This window comes from Balaenoptera physalus (genome assembly GCF_965194825.1).
Source record: "Balaenoptera physalus genome assembly, chromosome: 2".
In the NCBI taxonomy this organism is placed as follows: domain Eukaryota; kingdom Metazoa; phylum Chordata; class Mammalia; order Artiodactyla; family Balaenopteridae; genus Balaenoptera; species Balaenoptera physalus.
In genome coordinates, this window is record NC_138883.1 from 75,352,474 (window position 1) to 75,371,274 (window position 18,801).

An 18,801-nucleotide genomic window follows, 5' to 3' on the forward strand; every position below is an offset into this window, starting at 1 on the left:
GTGGCGCAGTGGTTGAGAATCTGCCTGCCAATGCAGGGGACACGGGTTCGAGCCCTGGTCTGGGAAGATCCCACATGCCGCGGAGCGACTAGGTCCGTGAGCCACAATTACTGAGGCTGCGCGTCTGGAGCTTGTGCTCCGCAACAAGAGAGGCCACGATAGTGAGAGGCCCATGCACCGCGATGAAGACTGGCCCCCGCTCGCCGCAACTAGAGAAAGCCCTCGCACAGAAACGAAGACCCAACACAGCCATAAATAAATAAATTTAATTTAAAAAATTTAAATAAATAAATTTAATTTAAAAAAAAAAGAAAACTATTAAAATGGATTTACAGACCATTATTGAAACACTCCTTAAAAACATATTTCCCTATGTACCTTTACTAATATATAGTGTGTCTGGACTCAAATGTTTTTTCTGATAGTGCCAAATGGAAAAGCTTGGAGAATGCTGAATTGGGGGTGTTGGGGTGAACCGTTATTGCTCATCTTTTTTCCACCTCCTGCAAAGGCTGTGATCTCTCCTTGTTTCTGTTCAGCTCTTCATGGATTCCCTGCCTCTGTGTCCCCCAGAGCACAGTAGTAAGTGGCTGCATCTGCCATCTGCGCCTGGAGGATAAGCAGTGATGAAGAGAACCGCTCATATGTCATGTTGTACCGGCCCTGCTGAGAAGGCCTTGAGCCCTTAACAAGGAGTCTTGGTGCACATCCTGGGACGTGAAGGTACCAGAAGAAGTCGTAAGCACTGGATATAGAGTGATTGCAGGAGATTTCTGCCAGAGCACCCTCCGAAGAGACCACAGTGGAAGGCTGAAATACTCGGTCCTTGCTCTCTGCAACTACAGGAAATAAAAAAAGAACGTTGTGACTTTTATACTGCTATTTGGTTTACTGATTGCCCCTTAGGTACAGTGGATATTAATGAATTTGGCTGTTCCCGTTTGTTAACAAGTCCAAGTTTTAAAACAAGGGTATACACTTTTCCAAGACCAGATGATGAAGGAGCCTACTCACCCTTCCAGAGAGAGATGAGGAGGAACTCCAGCCACAGTGCTTCCAGAACGCTCTGCAAAGCCATGGCCAAAACGCAGCTGGTCTCAGGCCTCAGCCACAAGTGTGACGCTCACCAGGAAGCTGATTTAAGGCTGCCTGTTTTGCATTTTCTTCTGTGTCATGACATCATCAGCCAGAATCTGTGAACTGAAGAAGAGTGATTACAGTTCTGAGGCTACATAATAATGACTTTGTTTTGAGAAGGTAGTCTTTAAAAGGAATGTGTCCTTTCAGAGGTCACCACAGTTGTGCATTTAAGAATGAATTAATCATTTAAGAGCTTTCTTCCTTCATCAGTGGTGTCAGAAGGAGTCTCACAATGGTTGGGAGACTGCTTCATCATTCAAACTAAAGTGATAGATTCACACAAAAGGTATGCTGAACTTATCACATGTGCTATAATGATATGATAACATGTTAAAAATAATGATCATGAAATCATAGTAATTGTGGTAGATGAGCAATGGATTTTTTTAAGGCACAAAAATTACGATGTAAATTATGATATTCATCAAAATTTGACTCCTTTCATCCAAGGTGAGCTCTGGAATAAGTATAGAAAGAAAATCTCCCTTGTATTTTTCTGTAACCAAAAGAAACTGGGTCAAGGAAGACCCAAAATTGCATTTGGAGATGATCTCTTTTGGATGGTACCTATCCTCATCTTATAGCCTGAGACTGTCCCCTCTGCTATTATTGAGGGCTTCATACTTCTACCTGAGGCTTTTATACAGATTTTCTTGGGATTTTGTTTGAAAAAGAAGAGTAAACAAGGTTTATGGCAATTCATGGTTTATACAGTAGAGTTTTTATGTGCACCACCACCACTTAGTGGGCAACATGGGAACTGATGGAAAATAATATCCCCAAGCAGCCTCTGAGACAGTCTTCATAGCTTCTCACATCCTGAAGAGAGTTTTTGCCCTTTGCTTTTGTTCAAATTCCTCTTCCTTATTCAATTTCCATAGGGGTATGAAGTCTATACAGAGGAAATAACCACCTTCCTGGAAAGCCTTCTGATTAACAAAAGATGTTCTTCATTCAGATGAGTGATTATTTAAAACACACTTCCATAGAGTGAAATATTTCTTTTCCTCATCCTAAGATGGTTGCTTTATTCACTTCCGATTCTGTCTTTTTTAAATAGTCTCCCAGGTCAGGAGAAATTCATTTCTTCCCTGATATTTTTTTTCTTTTTTTACTGGGAGTTTCCTTAATAATAATAAGATGATCATTAAGATCCAACAGTGACTTTTTATTTATATATAAATAAAAAAAGTTTCCCCAGAAAAAAAAGTTTCCAAATAAAATACAAAGTTCCAATATGGCTGTAAAATTAGGATGGAGGAATCAAAGACAGTGGACACAGATTCATTTAGTAGAAAAACTAATATGGCTACTGGGATTACCCTCCCCGGGGGGGGGGGGGGGGGGGGGGTGGTCAGGGGAGGTGGAACTGAAAGTTCCAACTCTCTAATCAAGTGGCTGGTTCCCCTGGCAACTAGCTCTCTTTCTTAGGTGGAGTCCAAAAGTCACCTTATTAACATAACAAAAGGCATCATTATCACTCTCATCACTTCTAATTAAATCACTAATTCCAAGGGATTTAGGAGCTTTACGCCAGAAATGGAGATGAAAACCAACTATATATTTCTATTATAAATCACATTATCACAATTGAGTTTAAAAAAAAAACAAGTTAAAAACTTTTATTACAAATTGAAGATGAGGTTCTTAAACCTGCACTATTTTGTATTCCCTCCAGTAATGTATAGGAGTTCCAATTTCGCCACACCTTCACCAATACCAGTTATTGTCTGTCTTTTTTATTATTGCCATCCTAGTAGGTATGAAGTGTTACCTTGTGGTTTTGATATGCATTTCCCTGATGACTAAACTTGATGGGCATCATTTCATGAGCTTATTGGCCATTTGTATATCTTCTTTATAGAAATGTCTATTCAGATCCTTTGCCTAATTTTAATTGGATTACTTGTCTTTTCATTGTTGAGTTCTAAGAGCTCTTTATACACTCTAGATACAAATCCCATATCAGATATATGACTTGCAAATACTTCTCCCATTTTGTAGGTTGTCTTTTCATTATTGATGGTGTCCTTTGAAACACAAAAAATTTTAATTTTGAAGAAGTCCAATGTATCTATTTTTTCTTTTTTTCTTGTGCTTTTGGTGTCACTTCTAAGAATCCATTGCCAAATCCAAGATTATGAAGATTTACTCCTATGTTTTCTTCTAAGAGTGTTATAGTTTTAGCTTTTCCATTTAGGTCTTTGATTTATTTTGAGTTAATTTTTATATGTGGTATGAGGTAAGGATCTGACTTCATTCTTTTGTATACATATATCTAGTTGTCCCAGTATCATTTGTCAAAAGAGACTATTGTTTCCCTCATTGAAAGGTTCTGGTACCTTTGCTGAAAATCAGTTAACTATAGATGTATGGCCTAATGTCTGGACTCTCAATTCTATCCCATTGACCTACATGTTTATTCTTATGCCATTACCCCACTGTTTTGATTACTCTGGCTTTGTAATAAGGGTTGAAATCTGATAGTGTGAGTCTTCCAAATTCATTTTTCTTTTCAAGATTATGTTGGTCATTTTGGGTTCCTTACAATTCCATATGAATTTTAGGATACACTTTTTCATTTCTAGATAGAGATTTCATTGAGTTTGTCAACCATTTTGAGTAGTATTGCCATCTTAACAATATTAAGTCTTCCAATCCATGAACACAAGATGTCTTTACACTTATTGAAAACTTTAATTCCGTTCAGCAATGTTTTGTAGTTTTCAGTGTACGTGTCTTCTACCTCCTTGGTTAAATATTTAACCAAGTATTTTTATGCTATTAAGAATGAAATAATTTTCTTAATTTCATTTTCAGATTGTAGTGTTTTATATAAAGCCTGTCTTGATTCCTTTTTAAATAATATTTCTCCTTAAATTAGGCGATTTCTTCTTAGTCAAGCTATTTTTGAGAAGAAAGTGTGGGAAAAGCTTCCGAAGAATGTTCTATGCCAGGAAGGCTTGTTTGTTCTCACAGTAAAGCCATGGATAGTATATATTTTGTGTCTGTTAAATTGCAAGTTGATTTGACCTTCCCTTCTTGTTAGTTATAAAAGGTAAATAGCTTTAGAGTTGCTTGCCCTGCTCAGATTCTCCTCCACAGGCAGCATTGTTTCAGAGATAGTGTTTAAAATTTCCTCATTCAACCCTGCCTCTTCTGCTACATTGTGATGCCAAGTAGGCTAGAAAGACTCTTATTCTTAATTAGTTCCAAAAGAGCAGCCAATCAGTGGCCCCTATGGAGAAATCTATGCCCTGCTGACTCTGCCCAAACTCTGTAATGCAGTTATATTTTCCTGGCATCCTCCCTTACCCTGATCCAATTTCAAATGCACTGATTAGCTCTTCTTAGTATATTTTTGTATTTTAAGTGTTCCCTTTTTAATTAAAACAGATGAAATTTTCCCCTTTCCTTTTTCTCATTTTCCTTGTTTTACTCAGTTGATTTCAGAGAGAAAGTTAATGGACAGATAAGTCTTTATTCTGCATCTTCCATTTCTAACTTTTCAAAGCTAACGTTTGTTGAATGATTAATATATGCTTAATATGTGTTAATATTTTACATTCATTAACTATTAATCCTAACTACAGCTCCATGATAGGGGCATTATTATTACACCCAGTTTGCAGATGAGGAAACTAAAGCTGAAAGACGTTAAGTAATTTGCTCAAGGTCACACTGATAGTAAATGGTGGAGTCAAGGCTTGGACCCAGATGCATTTGACTCTAAAGCCACTCCAATTACAGCACTAGTTTTTATTTTAACATTTAGCTATAGTCTCCGTCTTATGTCTCCCTTCTGTTGTTACTACTGAATAAACCCAAGGTAGCAAGCTATAGGACCAAGGGCCAAACTGAGACTGCAGATGTATATTGCTTGTCCCATATAATGGATTTTAAAAGTTTTTATTCAGTTAGCAATATTTTTAAATTGGGCTATTTTTCAAGCAACTCAAGATTTCCACTTCCTTTTAATCTAGCAGTAATGGGCCTACATACCCACATAGCAACAGTTAATTTTTTCTAAGTAGTAGCCACTCATTTTAGAAGATGCATTTACTCTCTGGTTAGCGACAGTCCCTGCCCTTGATTCACTTATATTACCTGCCTGGCCCCTGACACATCTGAGCTTGTAACCCTTTGTCTAATCCCCCCTTCATAGGAGAAACTTCAAAATGTTTTTTATAACTAACTCTTCGCAACTTCGTAGGAAATCATTTTTACATTGTCTAATTTCCAGGTCCTTCATCCTGGAAGGTCCTTCATCCTGGAAAATCCTGGTTTTCCTCTGGCAGAATTTCAGAATTTGTGAATATGGCAGAAGTAAACTGATGGGGAAAGAGCAGTAAAATTTCTCTCTCTCTCTGGAATACGAGAGATTAATTTATGACATACAAATTGTCTAGGACCGTGTACATTTTCCACTAGAATTAAGGCCAACTATAACAAAACACCTTCCAAAAAAATTTTCAGATAGCTATGGGAAAGTTGAAACTCTAATTCTACATTCTAACAAAATTTTTCTAAACCAGTGATTCTTAAAGTGTGGTCCCCAGACTAGCAGGAGCATTACTTGGGAACTTGTTACACATACACATTCTCAGGCCCCACCTTAGATGTGCTGAATCAGAACTTTGTGTTTGAACAAGTCCTCCAGGTAATTCAACTGCATGCTAAAATTTGAGAGCCACTGTTCCAGACTGTTACTGTGAAAAAGCTGTAACTAACAAAATACATGATTTGAACTCAGTTCCAGCATGAATCCTGACTCCAAACATACATCCTCCTTTTCACCTTGTTTTATTGTCTCCTTGGCCAGCAGTCACTACTTTAGTTGATAAATAATCACAAATCCTCATCCAGTGTATCCATTATAGAAACACAGAAAAGATTGATATCAAGCTAATTATCTGTGACTTTCTGGTTAAAACTTCTTTTTTGAATTTTGAGATATTTTCCCAATTTTAATCTTCTCACATGTATCTTATTCTCCAGGATTTTTCAAAGATAACCCCCTCTAAAAAATGCTCCTCTGCAAACAATGAGATCTATTCTGAGACCCATAGGTAAACTTCTTATGAGCTAATAATAGGCTACTCCATTCATTTGAAAAATCTTACTTCTACACCTAGGTTTTACACTATTACAGGTTCATATGACTAAATATCACAAAACATTCATGTGAATACCTAGAGCTTTATCATCAACAAGTTCGAGCTGCATTTCCAAAACACCCATTGCGTAATCTGAAATCTGGAGATTTAGTCTTCTGCAAAAGACAGCAGAGAAAATTGTCCTGGAGTCTCAGTGAAGAGACCCTTGGCAAAGACTGTTAACTGACACAACAATAAAACCTCAAGGTGTTGAACCTTGCAGTCATGATTCCTGACTAAAAAAGACACATCAGTTTCTCATGACCCTGAAAATCCATTCAATTGGAAGACCTCAAATTGAGGAGTTTTATAAATTCTCCAGAAACCGATGACTGCAGAAGTGAATGGCTTCTTCCCAAAACCAGGGAACAGGTACTAACTGCTGAAGTAAACAGCTTCTACCAAAGAAAACAAAATAAGATTAATTTTCTGACTCTTCACCCTTTTTTTTCCGTTTGATCTATCACTAATCTTTTTTTTTTTAATAGTACTGTTACTTTTTTCTTTTCAGTTTTTTGGTTTTTTTTTAAACTTTGGGTTTATTTATTTATTTATTTTTGGCTGTGTTGGGTCTTCGTTTCTGTGTGAGGGCTTTCTCTAGTTGTGGCAAGTGGGGGCCACTCTTCATCGCGGTGCGTGGGCCTCTTATTATCGTGGCCTCTCTTGTTGCTAAGAACAGGCTCCAGACGCGCAGGCTCGGTAGTTGTGGCTCACGGGCCCAGTTGCTCCACGGCATGCGGGATCTTCCCAGACCAGGGCTCGAACCCGTGTCCCCTGCATTGGCAGGCAGATTCTCAACCCCTGCACCACCAGGGAAGCCCCACTAATCTTTTTTATTATTGTATTCTAACCCCTTCTATTACCTGACTAAAAGGTTTATCAATGTGATCTATCTTCATAATGTCGATGGTCTTCTACCAATTAGGGGAAACACAAAATTCTCTGCTGTGTCTTTCTCAGACCAAAATCATAGATTCAACTGATTGCCAGATTTGTAATCCCTCACCTAATCTTACTGACAAAAATATAATAGCTGTTCCTTTAAACACTTCAGAAAGTAAATTTCCTTCTACATATCTGCTCTGGTACTTAAGTTTTTCTCACATAACTAATCTCAAGTTTTAGTCTTGTAAAAATTGGATTTTGACAACAAAATCTTCTTCTGGAGTCATGTAATCCTAACAACAAAATGCATCGATCAGAAATGGAAACTAATATTGGGGCTATCTTTGATATAGTACTCAGTTTGTTCTGAATATTATAAAACTGAGACCCTCAACTTTGCAGGAATTGTTTAACTCCACTTTAAAAAGTCTACTTACCTTAAGATGAGACCAATGATTGTCTCACTCCTGTTGAGTTGAATAAAGGTTATATTCCCAATAGAGTCTGTGCCCCACTAAGTGAATACCATTTATGAAAACACAACTTATGCTCTAGAATCCCAGTTTCAATTTACATTCATTAGCCAGAGTCTTCATGGATAAGCACATAACTCAATTTCCTCTTAGCTAGACAGAGGTAACTTCATCCTACAGCAAATACTTCTTATGCGTCTATACAAATAATAGGTGTTCAAGTAAAACAATTTATGACTAGGCTAAAAAAAAAGCCACTGGTTCTCTAGAAAAGACCAACTGGTCATTTGGTTATGTCGTTATTGCCTGAATTTAATCATCTAAGCCCCTGTCCTCAGGACTTATTACAAGAATTAATAATCATTTTGTTAATTGCCTGTGCTGCCATTAACCAGTGTGTACCGTCTGTATTCTTATATGCTACTGCAAATGCACTGTCATGTTCAAAAATTCAAGTACTACTGTACAGAAGAAATTAACACAACAGTGTAAATCAACTATACTTCAATAAAATTTTTTAAATTTTTTTAAAAATTCAACTATTCAGTATGCAAAAAGAGCAGGAGAGGTTAATCTTAGTCCAACTACAGAAAACAGTCTCTGGACAACTTCCTGATGAACAAAATTTTGACAGTGATGGCAATATGGATATCACAGATTTAATGTTTTGTGCCCTGACTTTGTCTGCTCTCAGCCAAAAGGGAGGACCCTAAAAGAGAAAAGCAGTTCCTGACAGCTAGAAAATGGCCTGGTATGATCAGATAGGACTTGGTGTGACTAGAAGCTAGTCCAGCACTCATAATTAGGCCATAGTGGTCTCCCGTTAAACATAAGCAATTTCCTAGACACCAATATCTGATGTGTCCACTCTGTACCATAATGGAGCAAAATAAAAACAGATAAAAATATGAGCTATCAGCATAAAGATGGCATTAAAACAATGAACTCAAATGAGTTCACTTAGAAAGCATAATCAGAGAGAAGCAAAAGTCCAAGGACTGAGCCCTGGGGCATTGTGTTTAGAGGCCAGGAAAGGAAAGGAGATTTAAAAGGAGCAACCAAGGAAGGTAGAAGGAAAAACAGGATGTTGAAAGGTTAAGTGAGATAAGGACCAAGAACTATCCATTGAATTGAGCAGTATGAATGTCACTGGTGACCTAGACAAACACAATTGTAGTGGAGTGATTGAGACATAAAGCCAGATTGGAGTAGATTCAATTAAAAAATGGTAGGAGATGAAATGGAGCCAATGAGTATAGGTAATTCTTTTGAGGAATTTTGCTTAAAAAGAACAGAGAAATTAGGTAGTGATTGGAGAGAACTGTGGAATCAAGAAAGGATTTTTCAGTACCGGAATTATTACAGTATGTTTGATTGTTGATGGGAATGATTCAACAGTGACAAAGTCTGATGATGTAGAGACAGAGAATTACAGGAATAAAGTCCTTGAGAGGCAAGAAAGGATGGGAACCTAGGTACAAATGGAGGGGTTGGCCTTAGAGAGAGCAGGATACCTATTACAAGTGTGGGCAGTTTACAGGTTCAGATGCAAATAGTGGATGGATTTAACAGTGGTATGGGGTAAAAGTTCTCTTCTGATTACTTCTATTTCTCATTGAAATAATAAGCAAGATTTGAGTTGGGTCAATGTAAAATAATTACCATGGAGAGTTAAACAAGTAAATTGGCTATGGAAAATGTAGTACAATTGCCTATTTGAAGTTGTGCTCATAAATTGGAGGTGAGGCTGAAAACGTACACCTCAGATTGGGACTTGAACCAGGCCAAAACCCAGATTGGGACTTGAGCCCACTTGGCCGGGACTCAAACCCGGCCAAAACCCACAGTCTTCCAACTGAGATAACACACCTGGTTTCAGGACTTAATGAAGCTCAGGTTCTTGATGTGCCATTGCAGAAAGAATTCAGTGAGACAAAGTGATAGGTAAGAAGTGGATTTATTTAGAGAGAAACACACTTCACAGAGTGCGGGCCATCTCAGAAGGTGAGAAAGGCACCAGGGTATGGGGTTGTCAGTTTTTATAGGAGTGGGTGACTTCATAGGCTAAGGAGTAGGAGGAGTATTCCAGCTATTTTAGGAAGGGGCGGGATTTCCAGGAATTGGGCCACCACCCACTTTTTGATCCTTATGGTCGGTCTTGGAACTGTCATGGCGCCTGTGGGTGTGTCATTTAGCTTGCTGATGTGAGCGGACACTGAGGTTCAAGGTCTAGTGGAAGTCAACTTGTCCACCGTCTTGGACCCATTTAGTTCTAATCAGTTTATGTCATGTCCTCGGACTATGTCATTCTTTCAAAGGTTGTGCCCTGCCTCCTTCCCTCCTGTTTCAAGACCATCTATACAGTCGTGAGTTTTCCTTTATCTGGAGAAGAGATTAAAGAACTGAGACAAGAGTATTGTATGGATCATTTATGTGGATGATGGCAAATGCCAAAGTCTTAGAGGAAGGAGGTGGAATGGCTGAGAGGACAATTGAAACTACAACAAGAAAGGGTTGCAAGTGGAATAGTCTGATAGAATTTTCTTCAAAGAATGACTTTTTTACAAAGGACAGAAAAATTATCTGAATCAGCACCTGTTGAATTAATTAATTAATTTTTTTTTTTTTTAAAGACACCTACCAAAACTTGAGTCCTAACATAGGAGAAAAAAACCCATACTATTTAAGAGGGCTGCAGGAGACAGGCACATAGAGCAAGAATGTGAAGGTAATGTGCAGAAAAGAGGCTGGGGATTCCATGTGCAAAATGCCAGCCAGAGGTCATAGTGAAGAGTCAGAGAATGGTAAGAGCTTGATTAGGGAAAGTACCAAGCCTTAAGGAGATAAAAAGTGAATAAAAGTTTCAAAAATGAGAAGACTGAGATGAACAGCAGATAGGACTTGATGAAATTAGACTGGCTGGTCTCTTTTGAGAGGGAGGTGGGTAGGTAACAAGATCTAATTGTAGCTTCCCCTTGGGGGTCTGATTCCTGCACAGTTTGTTGGAGGGGAGAATGATGGTCTCATTCTCCCCTCCAACAAATGCAAGCTCTGTTGGTTCCCTTCCCTTCTGCTGTGAGGGGTGTGAAGGCTGGGACAGAAGGTCACATCACGCTGTTATTTCCTATTGCATTTACTGGGTAATATGATGCCAAAGATTTTTTTTAAGGGGTTTCCTTAAATTTCTAAAATAAATGCCATCTTACTTCACTATACTGTAAATTTCTCATAGGAATCATTACTCATATGGACATTTTAATCTCATATTATACTAAATATGACATTGTATATACCCTAGGTTATTGCCTTCTGATTTATTGCTTTTAGTACAGAGTCAGTGACCTTTCAGAAGTGACCATATCATTTTGATCTTTTGGAATGGGGAGAATAGAACAGAAAGAAGGAGAGAGTCAAAGATTACCAAAGAATCAGTAAGATCAAAGAATACTAAAAAATAGAAATAAAGAAAACAATAGCAAAGATCAATAAAACTAAAAGCTGGGGCTTCCCTGGTGGTGCAGTGGTTGAGAATCTGCCTGCCAATGCAGGGGACATGGGTTCGAGCCCTGGTCTGGGAAGATCCCACATGCCGCGGAGCAACTGGGCCCGTGAGCCACAATTACTGAGAGTGCGCGTCTGGAGCCTGTGCTCCGCAATAACAGAGGCCGCAATAGTGACAGGCCCGCGCACTGCGATGAAGAGTGGCCCCCGCTTGCCACAACTAGAGAAAGCCCTCGCACAGAAACGAAGACCCAACACAGCCATAAAAAAAAAAAACAAAAAAAACTAAAAGCTGGTTCTTTGAGAAGATAAACAAAATTGATAAACCATTAGCCAGACTCATCAAGAAAAAGACGGAGAGGACTCAAATCAGTAAAATTAGAAATGAAAAAGAAGTTACAACAGACACCGCAGAAATACAGAGCATCCTAAAAGACTACTACAAGCGACTCTATGCCAATAAAATGGACAACCTGGAAGAAATGGACGAATTCTTAGAAAGGTATAACCTTCCAAGACTGAACCAGGAAGAAATAGAAAATATGAACAGACCAATCACAAGCAATGAAATTGAAACTGTGATTAAAAATCTTCCAACAAACAAAAGTCCAGGACCAGATGGCTTCACAGGTGAATTCTATCAAACATTTAGAGAAGAGCTAACACCTATCCTTCTCAAACTCTTCCAAAAAATTGCAGAGGAAGGAACACTCCCAAACTCATTCTATGAGGCCACCATCACCCTGATACCAAAACCAGACAAAGACACTACAAAAAAAGAAAATTACAGACCAATATCACTGATGAATATAGATGCAAAAATCCTCAACAAAATACTAGCAAACAGAATCCAACAACACCTTAAAAGGATCATACACCACGAACAAGTGGGATTTATCCCAGGGATGCAAGGATTCTTCAATATACGCAAATCAATCAATGTGATACACCATATTAACAAATTGAAGAATAAAAACCATATGATCATCTCAATAGATGCAGAAAAAGCTTTTGACAAAATTCAACACCCATTTCTGATAAAAACTCTCCAGAAAGTGGGCATAGAGGGAACCTACCTCAACATAATAAAGGCCATATATGACAAACCCACAGCAAACATCATTCTCAATGGTGAAAAACTGAAAGCATTTCCTCTAAGATCAGGAACGAGACAAGGATGTCCACTCTCACCACTATTATTCAACATAGTTCTGGAAGTCCTAGCCATGGCAATCAGAGAAGAAAAAGAAATAAAAGGAATACAAATTGGAAAAGAAGAAGTAAAACTGTCACTGTTTGCGGATGACATGATACTATACATAGAGAATCCTAAAACTGCCACCAGAAAACTGCTAGAGCTAATTAATGAATATGGTAAAGTTGCAGGATACAAAATTAATGCACAGAAATCTCTTGCATTCCTATACACTAATGATGAAAAATCTGAAAGAGAAATTATGGAAACACTCCCATTTACCATTGCAACAAAAAGAATAAAATACCTAGGAATAAACCTACCTAGGGAGACAAAAGACCTGTATGCAGAAAACTATAAGACACTGATGAAAGAAATTAAAGATGATACCAACAGATGGAGAGATATACCATGTTCTTGGACTGGAAGAATCAACATTGTGAAAATGAGTATACTACCCAAAGCAATCTACAGATTCAATGCAATCCCTATCAAATTACCAATGGCATTTTTTACAGAGCTAAAACAAATCATCTTAAAATTTGTATGGAGACACAAAAGACCCCGAATAGCCAAAGCAGTCTTGAGGGAAAAAAATGGAGCTGGAGGAATCAGACTCCCTGACTTCAGACTATACTACAAAGCTACAGTAATCAAGACAATATGGTACTGGCACAAAAACAGAAACATAGATCAATGGAACAAGATAGAAAGCCCAGAGATTAACACACGCACCTATGGTCAACTAATCTATGACAAAGGAGGCAAAGATATACAATGGAGAAAAGACAGTCTCTACAATAAGTGGTGCTGGGAAAACTGGACAGCTACATGTAAAAGAATGAAATTAGAATACTCCCTAACACCATACACAAAAATAAACTCAAAATGGATTAGAGACCTAAATATAAGACTGGACACTATAAAACTCTTAGAGGAAAACATAGGAAGAACACTCTTTGACATAAATCACAGCAAGATCTTTTTTGATCCACCTCCTAGAGTAATGGAAATAAAAACAAAAATAAACAAATGGGACCTAATGAAACTTCAAAGCTTTTGCACAGCAAAGGAAACCATAAACAAGACGAAAAGACAACCCTCAGAATGGGAGAAAATATTTGCAAACGAATCAACGGACAAAGGATTAATCTCCAAAATATATAAACAGCTCATTCAGCTCAATATTAAAGAAACAAACACCCCAATCCAAAAATGGGCAGAAGACCTAAATAGACATTTCTCCAAAGAAGACATACAGACGGCCACGAAGCACATGAAAAGATGCTCAACATCACTAATTATTAGAGAAATGCAAATCAAAACTACAATGAGGTATCACCTCACTCCTGTTAGAATGGGCATCATCAGAAAATCTACAAACAACAAATGCTGGAGAGGGTGTGGAGAAAAGGGAACCCTCTTGCACTGTTGGTGGGAATGGAAATTGATACAGCCACTATGGAGAACAATATGGAGCTTCCTTAAAAAACTAAAAATAGAATTACCATATGACCCAGCAATCCCACTACTGAGCATATACCCAGAGAAAACCATAATTCAAAAAGACACATGCACCCGAATGTTCATTGCAGCACTATTTACAATAGCCAGGTCATGGAAGCAACCTAAATGCCCATCAACAGACGAATGGATAAAGAAGATGTGGTACATATATACAATGGACTATTACTCAGCCATAAAAAGGAACGAAATTGAGTCATTTGTTGAGAAGTGGATGGATCTAGAGACTGTCATACAGAGTGAAGTAAGTCAGAAAGAGAAAAACAAATATCGTATATTAATGCATGTATGTGGAACCTAGAAAAATGGTACCGATGAGCCGGTTTGCCGGGCAGAAGTGGAGACACAGATGTAGAGAATGGACATATGGACACCAAGGGGGGAAAACTGCGGTGGGGTGGGGATGGTGGTGTGCTGAATTGGGCGATTGGGATTGACATGTATACACTAATGTGTATAAAATTGATGCCTAATAAGAACCTGCAGTATAAACAAACAAACAAACAAAACAACTAATACTAAACTTTCATTGGGTTATTTGTATGGAAATATGTTAATATAAATGTTTCAGACATTACATGAAATTTCTAAAAATCTTATATGTTCTGGTATAATGTTATAAGTAATAATCCTAGTTATTACTTTAAAATGTATATCTCAGAAATAACTAATTTTCTTGTCAACTGCATTATTATGAACTTTCATCAAATCTTTAACTGTGGTCATTTTTAAGTCTTTTGTCATTTACAGACAGTTCTGGGTGTACTCTGATGCTTTTGCAAATATGTTCCTATAAAAGGGTTTCATCTTCAAGAAATTCATGGAAAAGACTCTGACAAGTACAGGTTTCTGGTAACTGACTGTACTGCTGAACTGAATGAATAAGCATTTTCAGAACTCTAATGAAAAACTGATGAACTCAAAAAAGTGCTAACAAAAGATCAAGATGAAAAAAAAAATTTAATTACATGGGACTGAGTGAACTGATGAGGATGAGTACAATTTTTGTGACTTTCTGTCTGAATTAAAAAAAAAAAAAAATCCCCACAAGGACTCAGAGGCAAAGAATATACAAATCAATTTTCACTGCAAAGTAAAGGAGCTGTTACAGTGGAGGATTACTGGACTGAATGTCAATATTATGACATAGTATGAGTGTGTTTCAGGTTTGGTAATTGCAATCATTGTTGCTTTTGTTGTGGTCATCCATGTACAATGCTTCGTGTCAGTCTATTTATCTCTTGTAAAAATAAAATACAGTGTGTGTGTGTGAAAAAAAAAATTATCTCTTCCCTACACCTATGAAAAAATTCTACATGATTTAATAAGCAACTTTTTAATTGAGATATAATTAACATATAGGATTATACTAGTTTCAGGTGTACAATGTAATGATTTGATATTTGTATATAATTCAAAATGTTCACCACAATAAGTCTAGTTAACATCCGTCACCATATATAGTTACAATTTTTTTTTTTCTTGTGAGGTGAACTTTTAAGATCTACTCTCTTGGCAACTTTCAAATATGCAATACAGTATTATTAACTATAGTCACCATGCTGTACATTATATCCCCATGACTTATTTATTTTATAGCTGGAAGTTTGTACCTTTTGACCCTCTTCACCCATTTTGCCCACTCCCCACCCCGTCCTTATGGCAACCACCAATCTGTTCTCTGTTTGAGTGTTTTTTTTTCCTTTGGTTGGTTGGGTTTTTTGTTTTTGTTTTTTTTCAAATTCGACATATAAGTGAACAAGCAACACTTTTTTTTTTAATTTGTTTATTTAGTTATTTTTGGCTGCATTGGGTCTTTGTTGCTGCACGCAGGCTTTCCCTAGTTGCGGCGAGCGGGGGCTACTCTTCGTGGCGGTATGCGGGCTTCTCATTGCGGTGGCTTCTCTTGTTGCGGAGCACAGGCTCTAGGTGCACGGGCTCAGTAGTTGTGGCTCACAGGCTCTAGAGCGCAGGCTCAGTAGTTGTGGTGCACGGGCTTAGTTGCTCCGCAGCATGTGAGATCTACCCGGACCAGGACTTGAACCTGTGCCCCGTGCATTGGCAGGCAGATTCTTAACCACTGTGCCACCAGGCAACTCCCAAGCAACACTTTTAAGTGTGCATCTTCTATAGGTGGTTAAGATCAAAAGCTATGCTCTTCTATAAATGGCAGCATCCAAGTGAAGTTAAGAGAATAAGTACTGGATCCAGCAGCAGATTACCTGAGTTCAAGTCCTGGTTCAGGTGCTTACCTGACGTGTAAACTCTGTGAAAATCACTTAACACCAAGTTTTCTATAATGCTCCCTACCTCGCAGAGGTATTGTGAAGACCGAATAAAACAGTAAGGGTGAAAGAGTTTTTCAAACGCTAAAGGGCTATGCAAGTTTAAACAACTGTTTTCATTTATGCTATGGAGGAAAGAGGAACACACAGTTTTGGAGCATCAGGGACTTCCAGGGAGGGAAAGCCTGAGTGTCACCTATATGGCAGTCTGTGTACAGTCAGAGGAAAGTAATGGGCCAGGGGAGAGGATTACAAGAGGAAGGGGGAATGTATAGAAATTGTTCAAAGATTAATTTCTCAACCTTGCATTTTACCAATGCCAGTGGTGATGGTAATTGGCCTATAATCAATTGAACATCATTTTCTATATTGCCCTTGGTGTCTTATGCCTGTAATAATGTATCTCAATTCCAAATGTTTAGAGAATTAGTATGGTCAGCATATCCCTCTTCCTAATGTGTACCCTGATTGCCAGTGTGACAGTACAAGTTCCATGTTAGCCAAGTAGCAATATCTGTAAGTTCTGAAAGACCAGGTTTTCCAATATAGTCAAGTCTGGCCCCTGATCAGTGATAATGAATCCAACAAGAAAACTGGGGAAAAGGAGCCAAAGCCACAAGTCCTTGGGAGTAAGAATTTTTGGTCACTTCTGATACTTTCCCTCTGTTACCATCCTGTCTTCCAGACACTGTTGCATGGAGAGTCAGCTAAAAGCTTACTTCTAGCTCCATACACTTTAGTTTGGATAGCCTAACCATCCCACGAAACTATTCAGTCTTGAAATTCAAAGTGTAATAATCTTCATCCCTCTCCTTTGGATTCTTCTTTTACCAATTTAAACTATCAAACTCCTATATCTAAGCAGAGAAAGCAAAATGGGAATTAGAGCAAGAGGTTCTGATTTTTCATTGTTATCTAAAGTAATTAATACGTGATGGAAAAAAAGCTGACTTGCAATTAGTGGTGGCTTTTGCATTTGTTTCTTTGAATTGCATATTACATAATTATATTAATGTAGATAACACATTTACTAAGCTCCACACGCTTTGCAAAGATTTCAAGAGCTCTAAAAAAGTTACCATTTTTATTCACGTTTAATGGATGAGAAAACTGAGGCCCAGAGGTTAAATAACTTGCCGAAATTTACACACCTAGGATGTTGGAATCTATACTCAAGCAATCTGACTCTAGAGTCCAAACACTTGACCTCGCTGGCAGACAGCAGATTAAATTTTTAACTCCATTGCCCATCCCTCAGCAATGTGTTTTTATATGGATTAGATAAGAAAACAGGAAAACCCCTCACCTAATACTTAGCACATAGTAAGTAATCGCTAAATAGTAGTTCATTTAATCACATATAAACACATCCAAAAGATTTAGATGTTGAAGTCCCGCTTTCCCATTAAATGCCCTTAGTGACGATTGCAAAGCCTGTAACTTCGGTTCCCACATAACTAACTTTTTCTAACTAGGGACTAGGGCAAGCTGATGTCATTGCTTAAAAGTTCCCAAAAGGCCCATATAAGTCAGGTAGACAAACACTAACACTGCAGCTGCCCTTCCCAGCTGCTTTCTTTCTCTACAGATTTCCCTTCAGTACTTGAAGGTGGGATAATCCATCTGAAACTGGCAAGACAAAATTTACACCTAGAGAGTGTGCTGCAAAGGAAACAGGATGCTTCAGTTACACTGGTTCTGAATAATTAGGTCAAGTTTTGTGTTAGACGTGTCCTGGTAAACTAGCATGCCTGCAGACGTGATCGGTAGTGGCTTTTAATCCCTTCTACCCATCAGTACAGCCTGACAAAGTGCAAAAAAGATATCATTCCTACACCACATCCTCAGTTTACTGAGAACCAATTCTAGAAAATCTTAGTGCAGAGCTATATGCTCTACATATTGAACATGATAATAACATATGTACAAAGGTGTGATTTTGCAGAAATGCTTAAGTACCTCTGGTAAAATACCACCAAATATATCCGCTGTGAATTATTACCAAAAACTGTGAATAAGACCCAAGGGAACTTCGAGGGCTCTGAACTTCCTTATGAAAAAATCAAGGTAAATAGGGTTATTTGATTTGTCTAACTTAAAAATAAATTATTTCTTTTTTTTTTTAATGGTGGTTTAATTTTATTTACTTTCTCTTGATGGTTAAAGCTGGGCAGCAGCTGTTACAAGGTTGCGCTGTAAATCCTTTTCTTTGAAGGGGGAGGGAAAACAGAGAGCGCGCACAAGCCTGTCTGTCTTCAGTCTCGTCTTGTTACTCCCAAACCCTTTAAGGGCTCCTATTCCTATGGAGTTCATGCAAAACTAAAGGGAAACATAAAATCCCTGAAGCCATGTTCCTCCCAATAAGCAAAATAAGACGAGGAAATCACTTCCACTCGATGGTACTTTTAAAAGCTACTGTGGATGAAAGCAAAGTTCCAAAGAGGTCCCTGTTTCCAGGTTAGTCAATGTCTCTGACCTTTCTTCTTCCATCTTGGGGTTTCTGGATGCAGAGCTCAACGGCGTCCCAGGGCCTCACCCCCGACGCGGTTCCAGTTACCGCTGCCGTCGCCGCCTCTCCGCAGCGCCGTCCGGCCTCTGAGAGGCAGCGCGCAGCCTCCGCACACTCCACGCCCGCCCCGCTC

At 38.3% G+C, this 18,801-nt stretch overlaps 1 long non-coding RNA gene across 1 annotated transcript; it reads right to left on the reverse strand.

The window, feature by feature from the left end:
- Positions 1-295: 295 nt before the first annotated feature.
- Positions 296-18,750, reverse strand: LOC309656289. Its single transcript, XR_014261260.1, has 3 exons — positions 18,636-18,750; positions 1,015-1,200; positions 296-839 (listed from the first exon to the last, which is right to left on the reverse strand). It is a non-coding gene; the product is annotated as an uncharacterized lncRNA (long non-coding RNA).
- Positions 18,751-18,801: the final 51 nt, after the last annotated feature.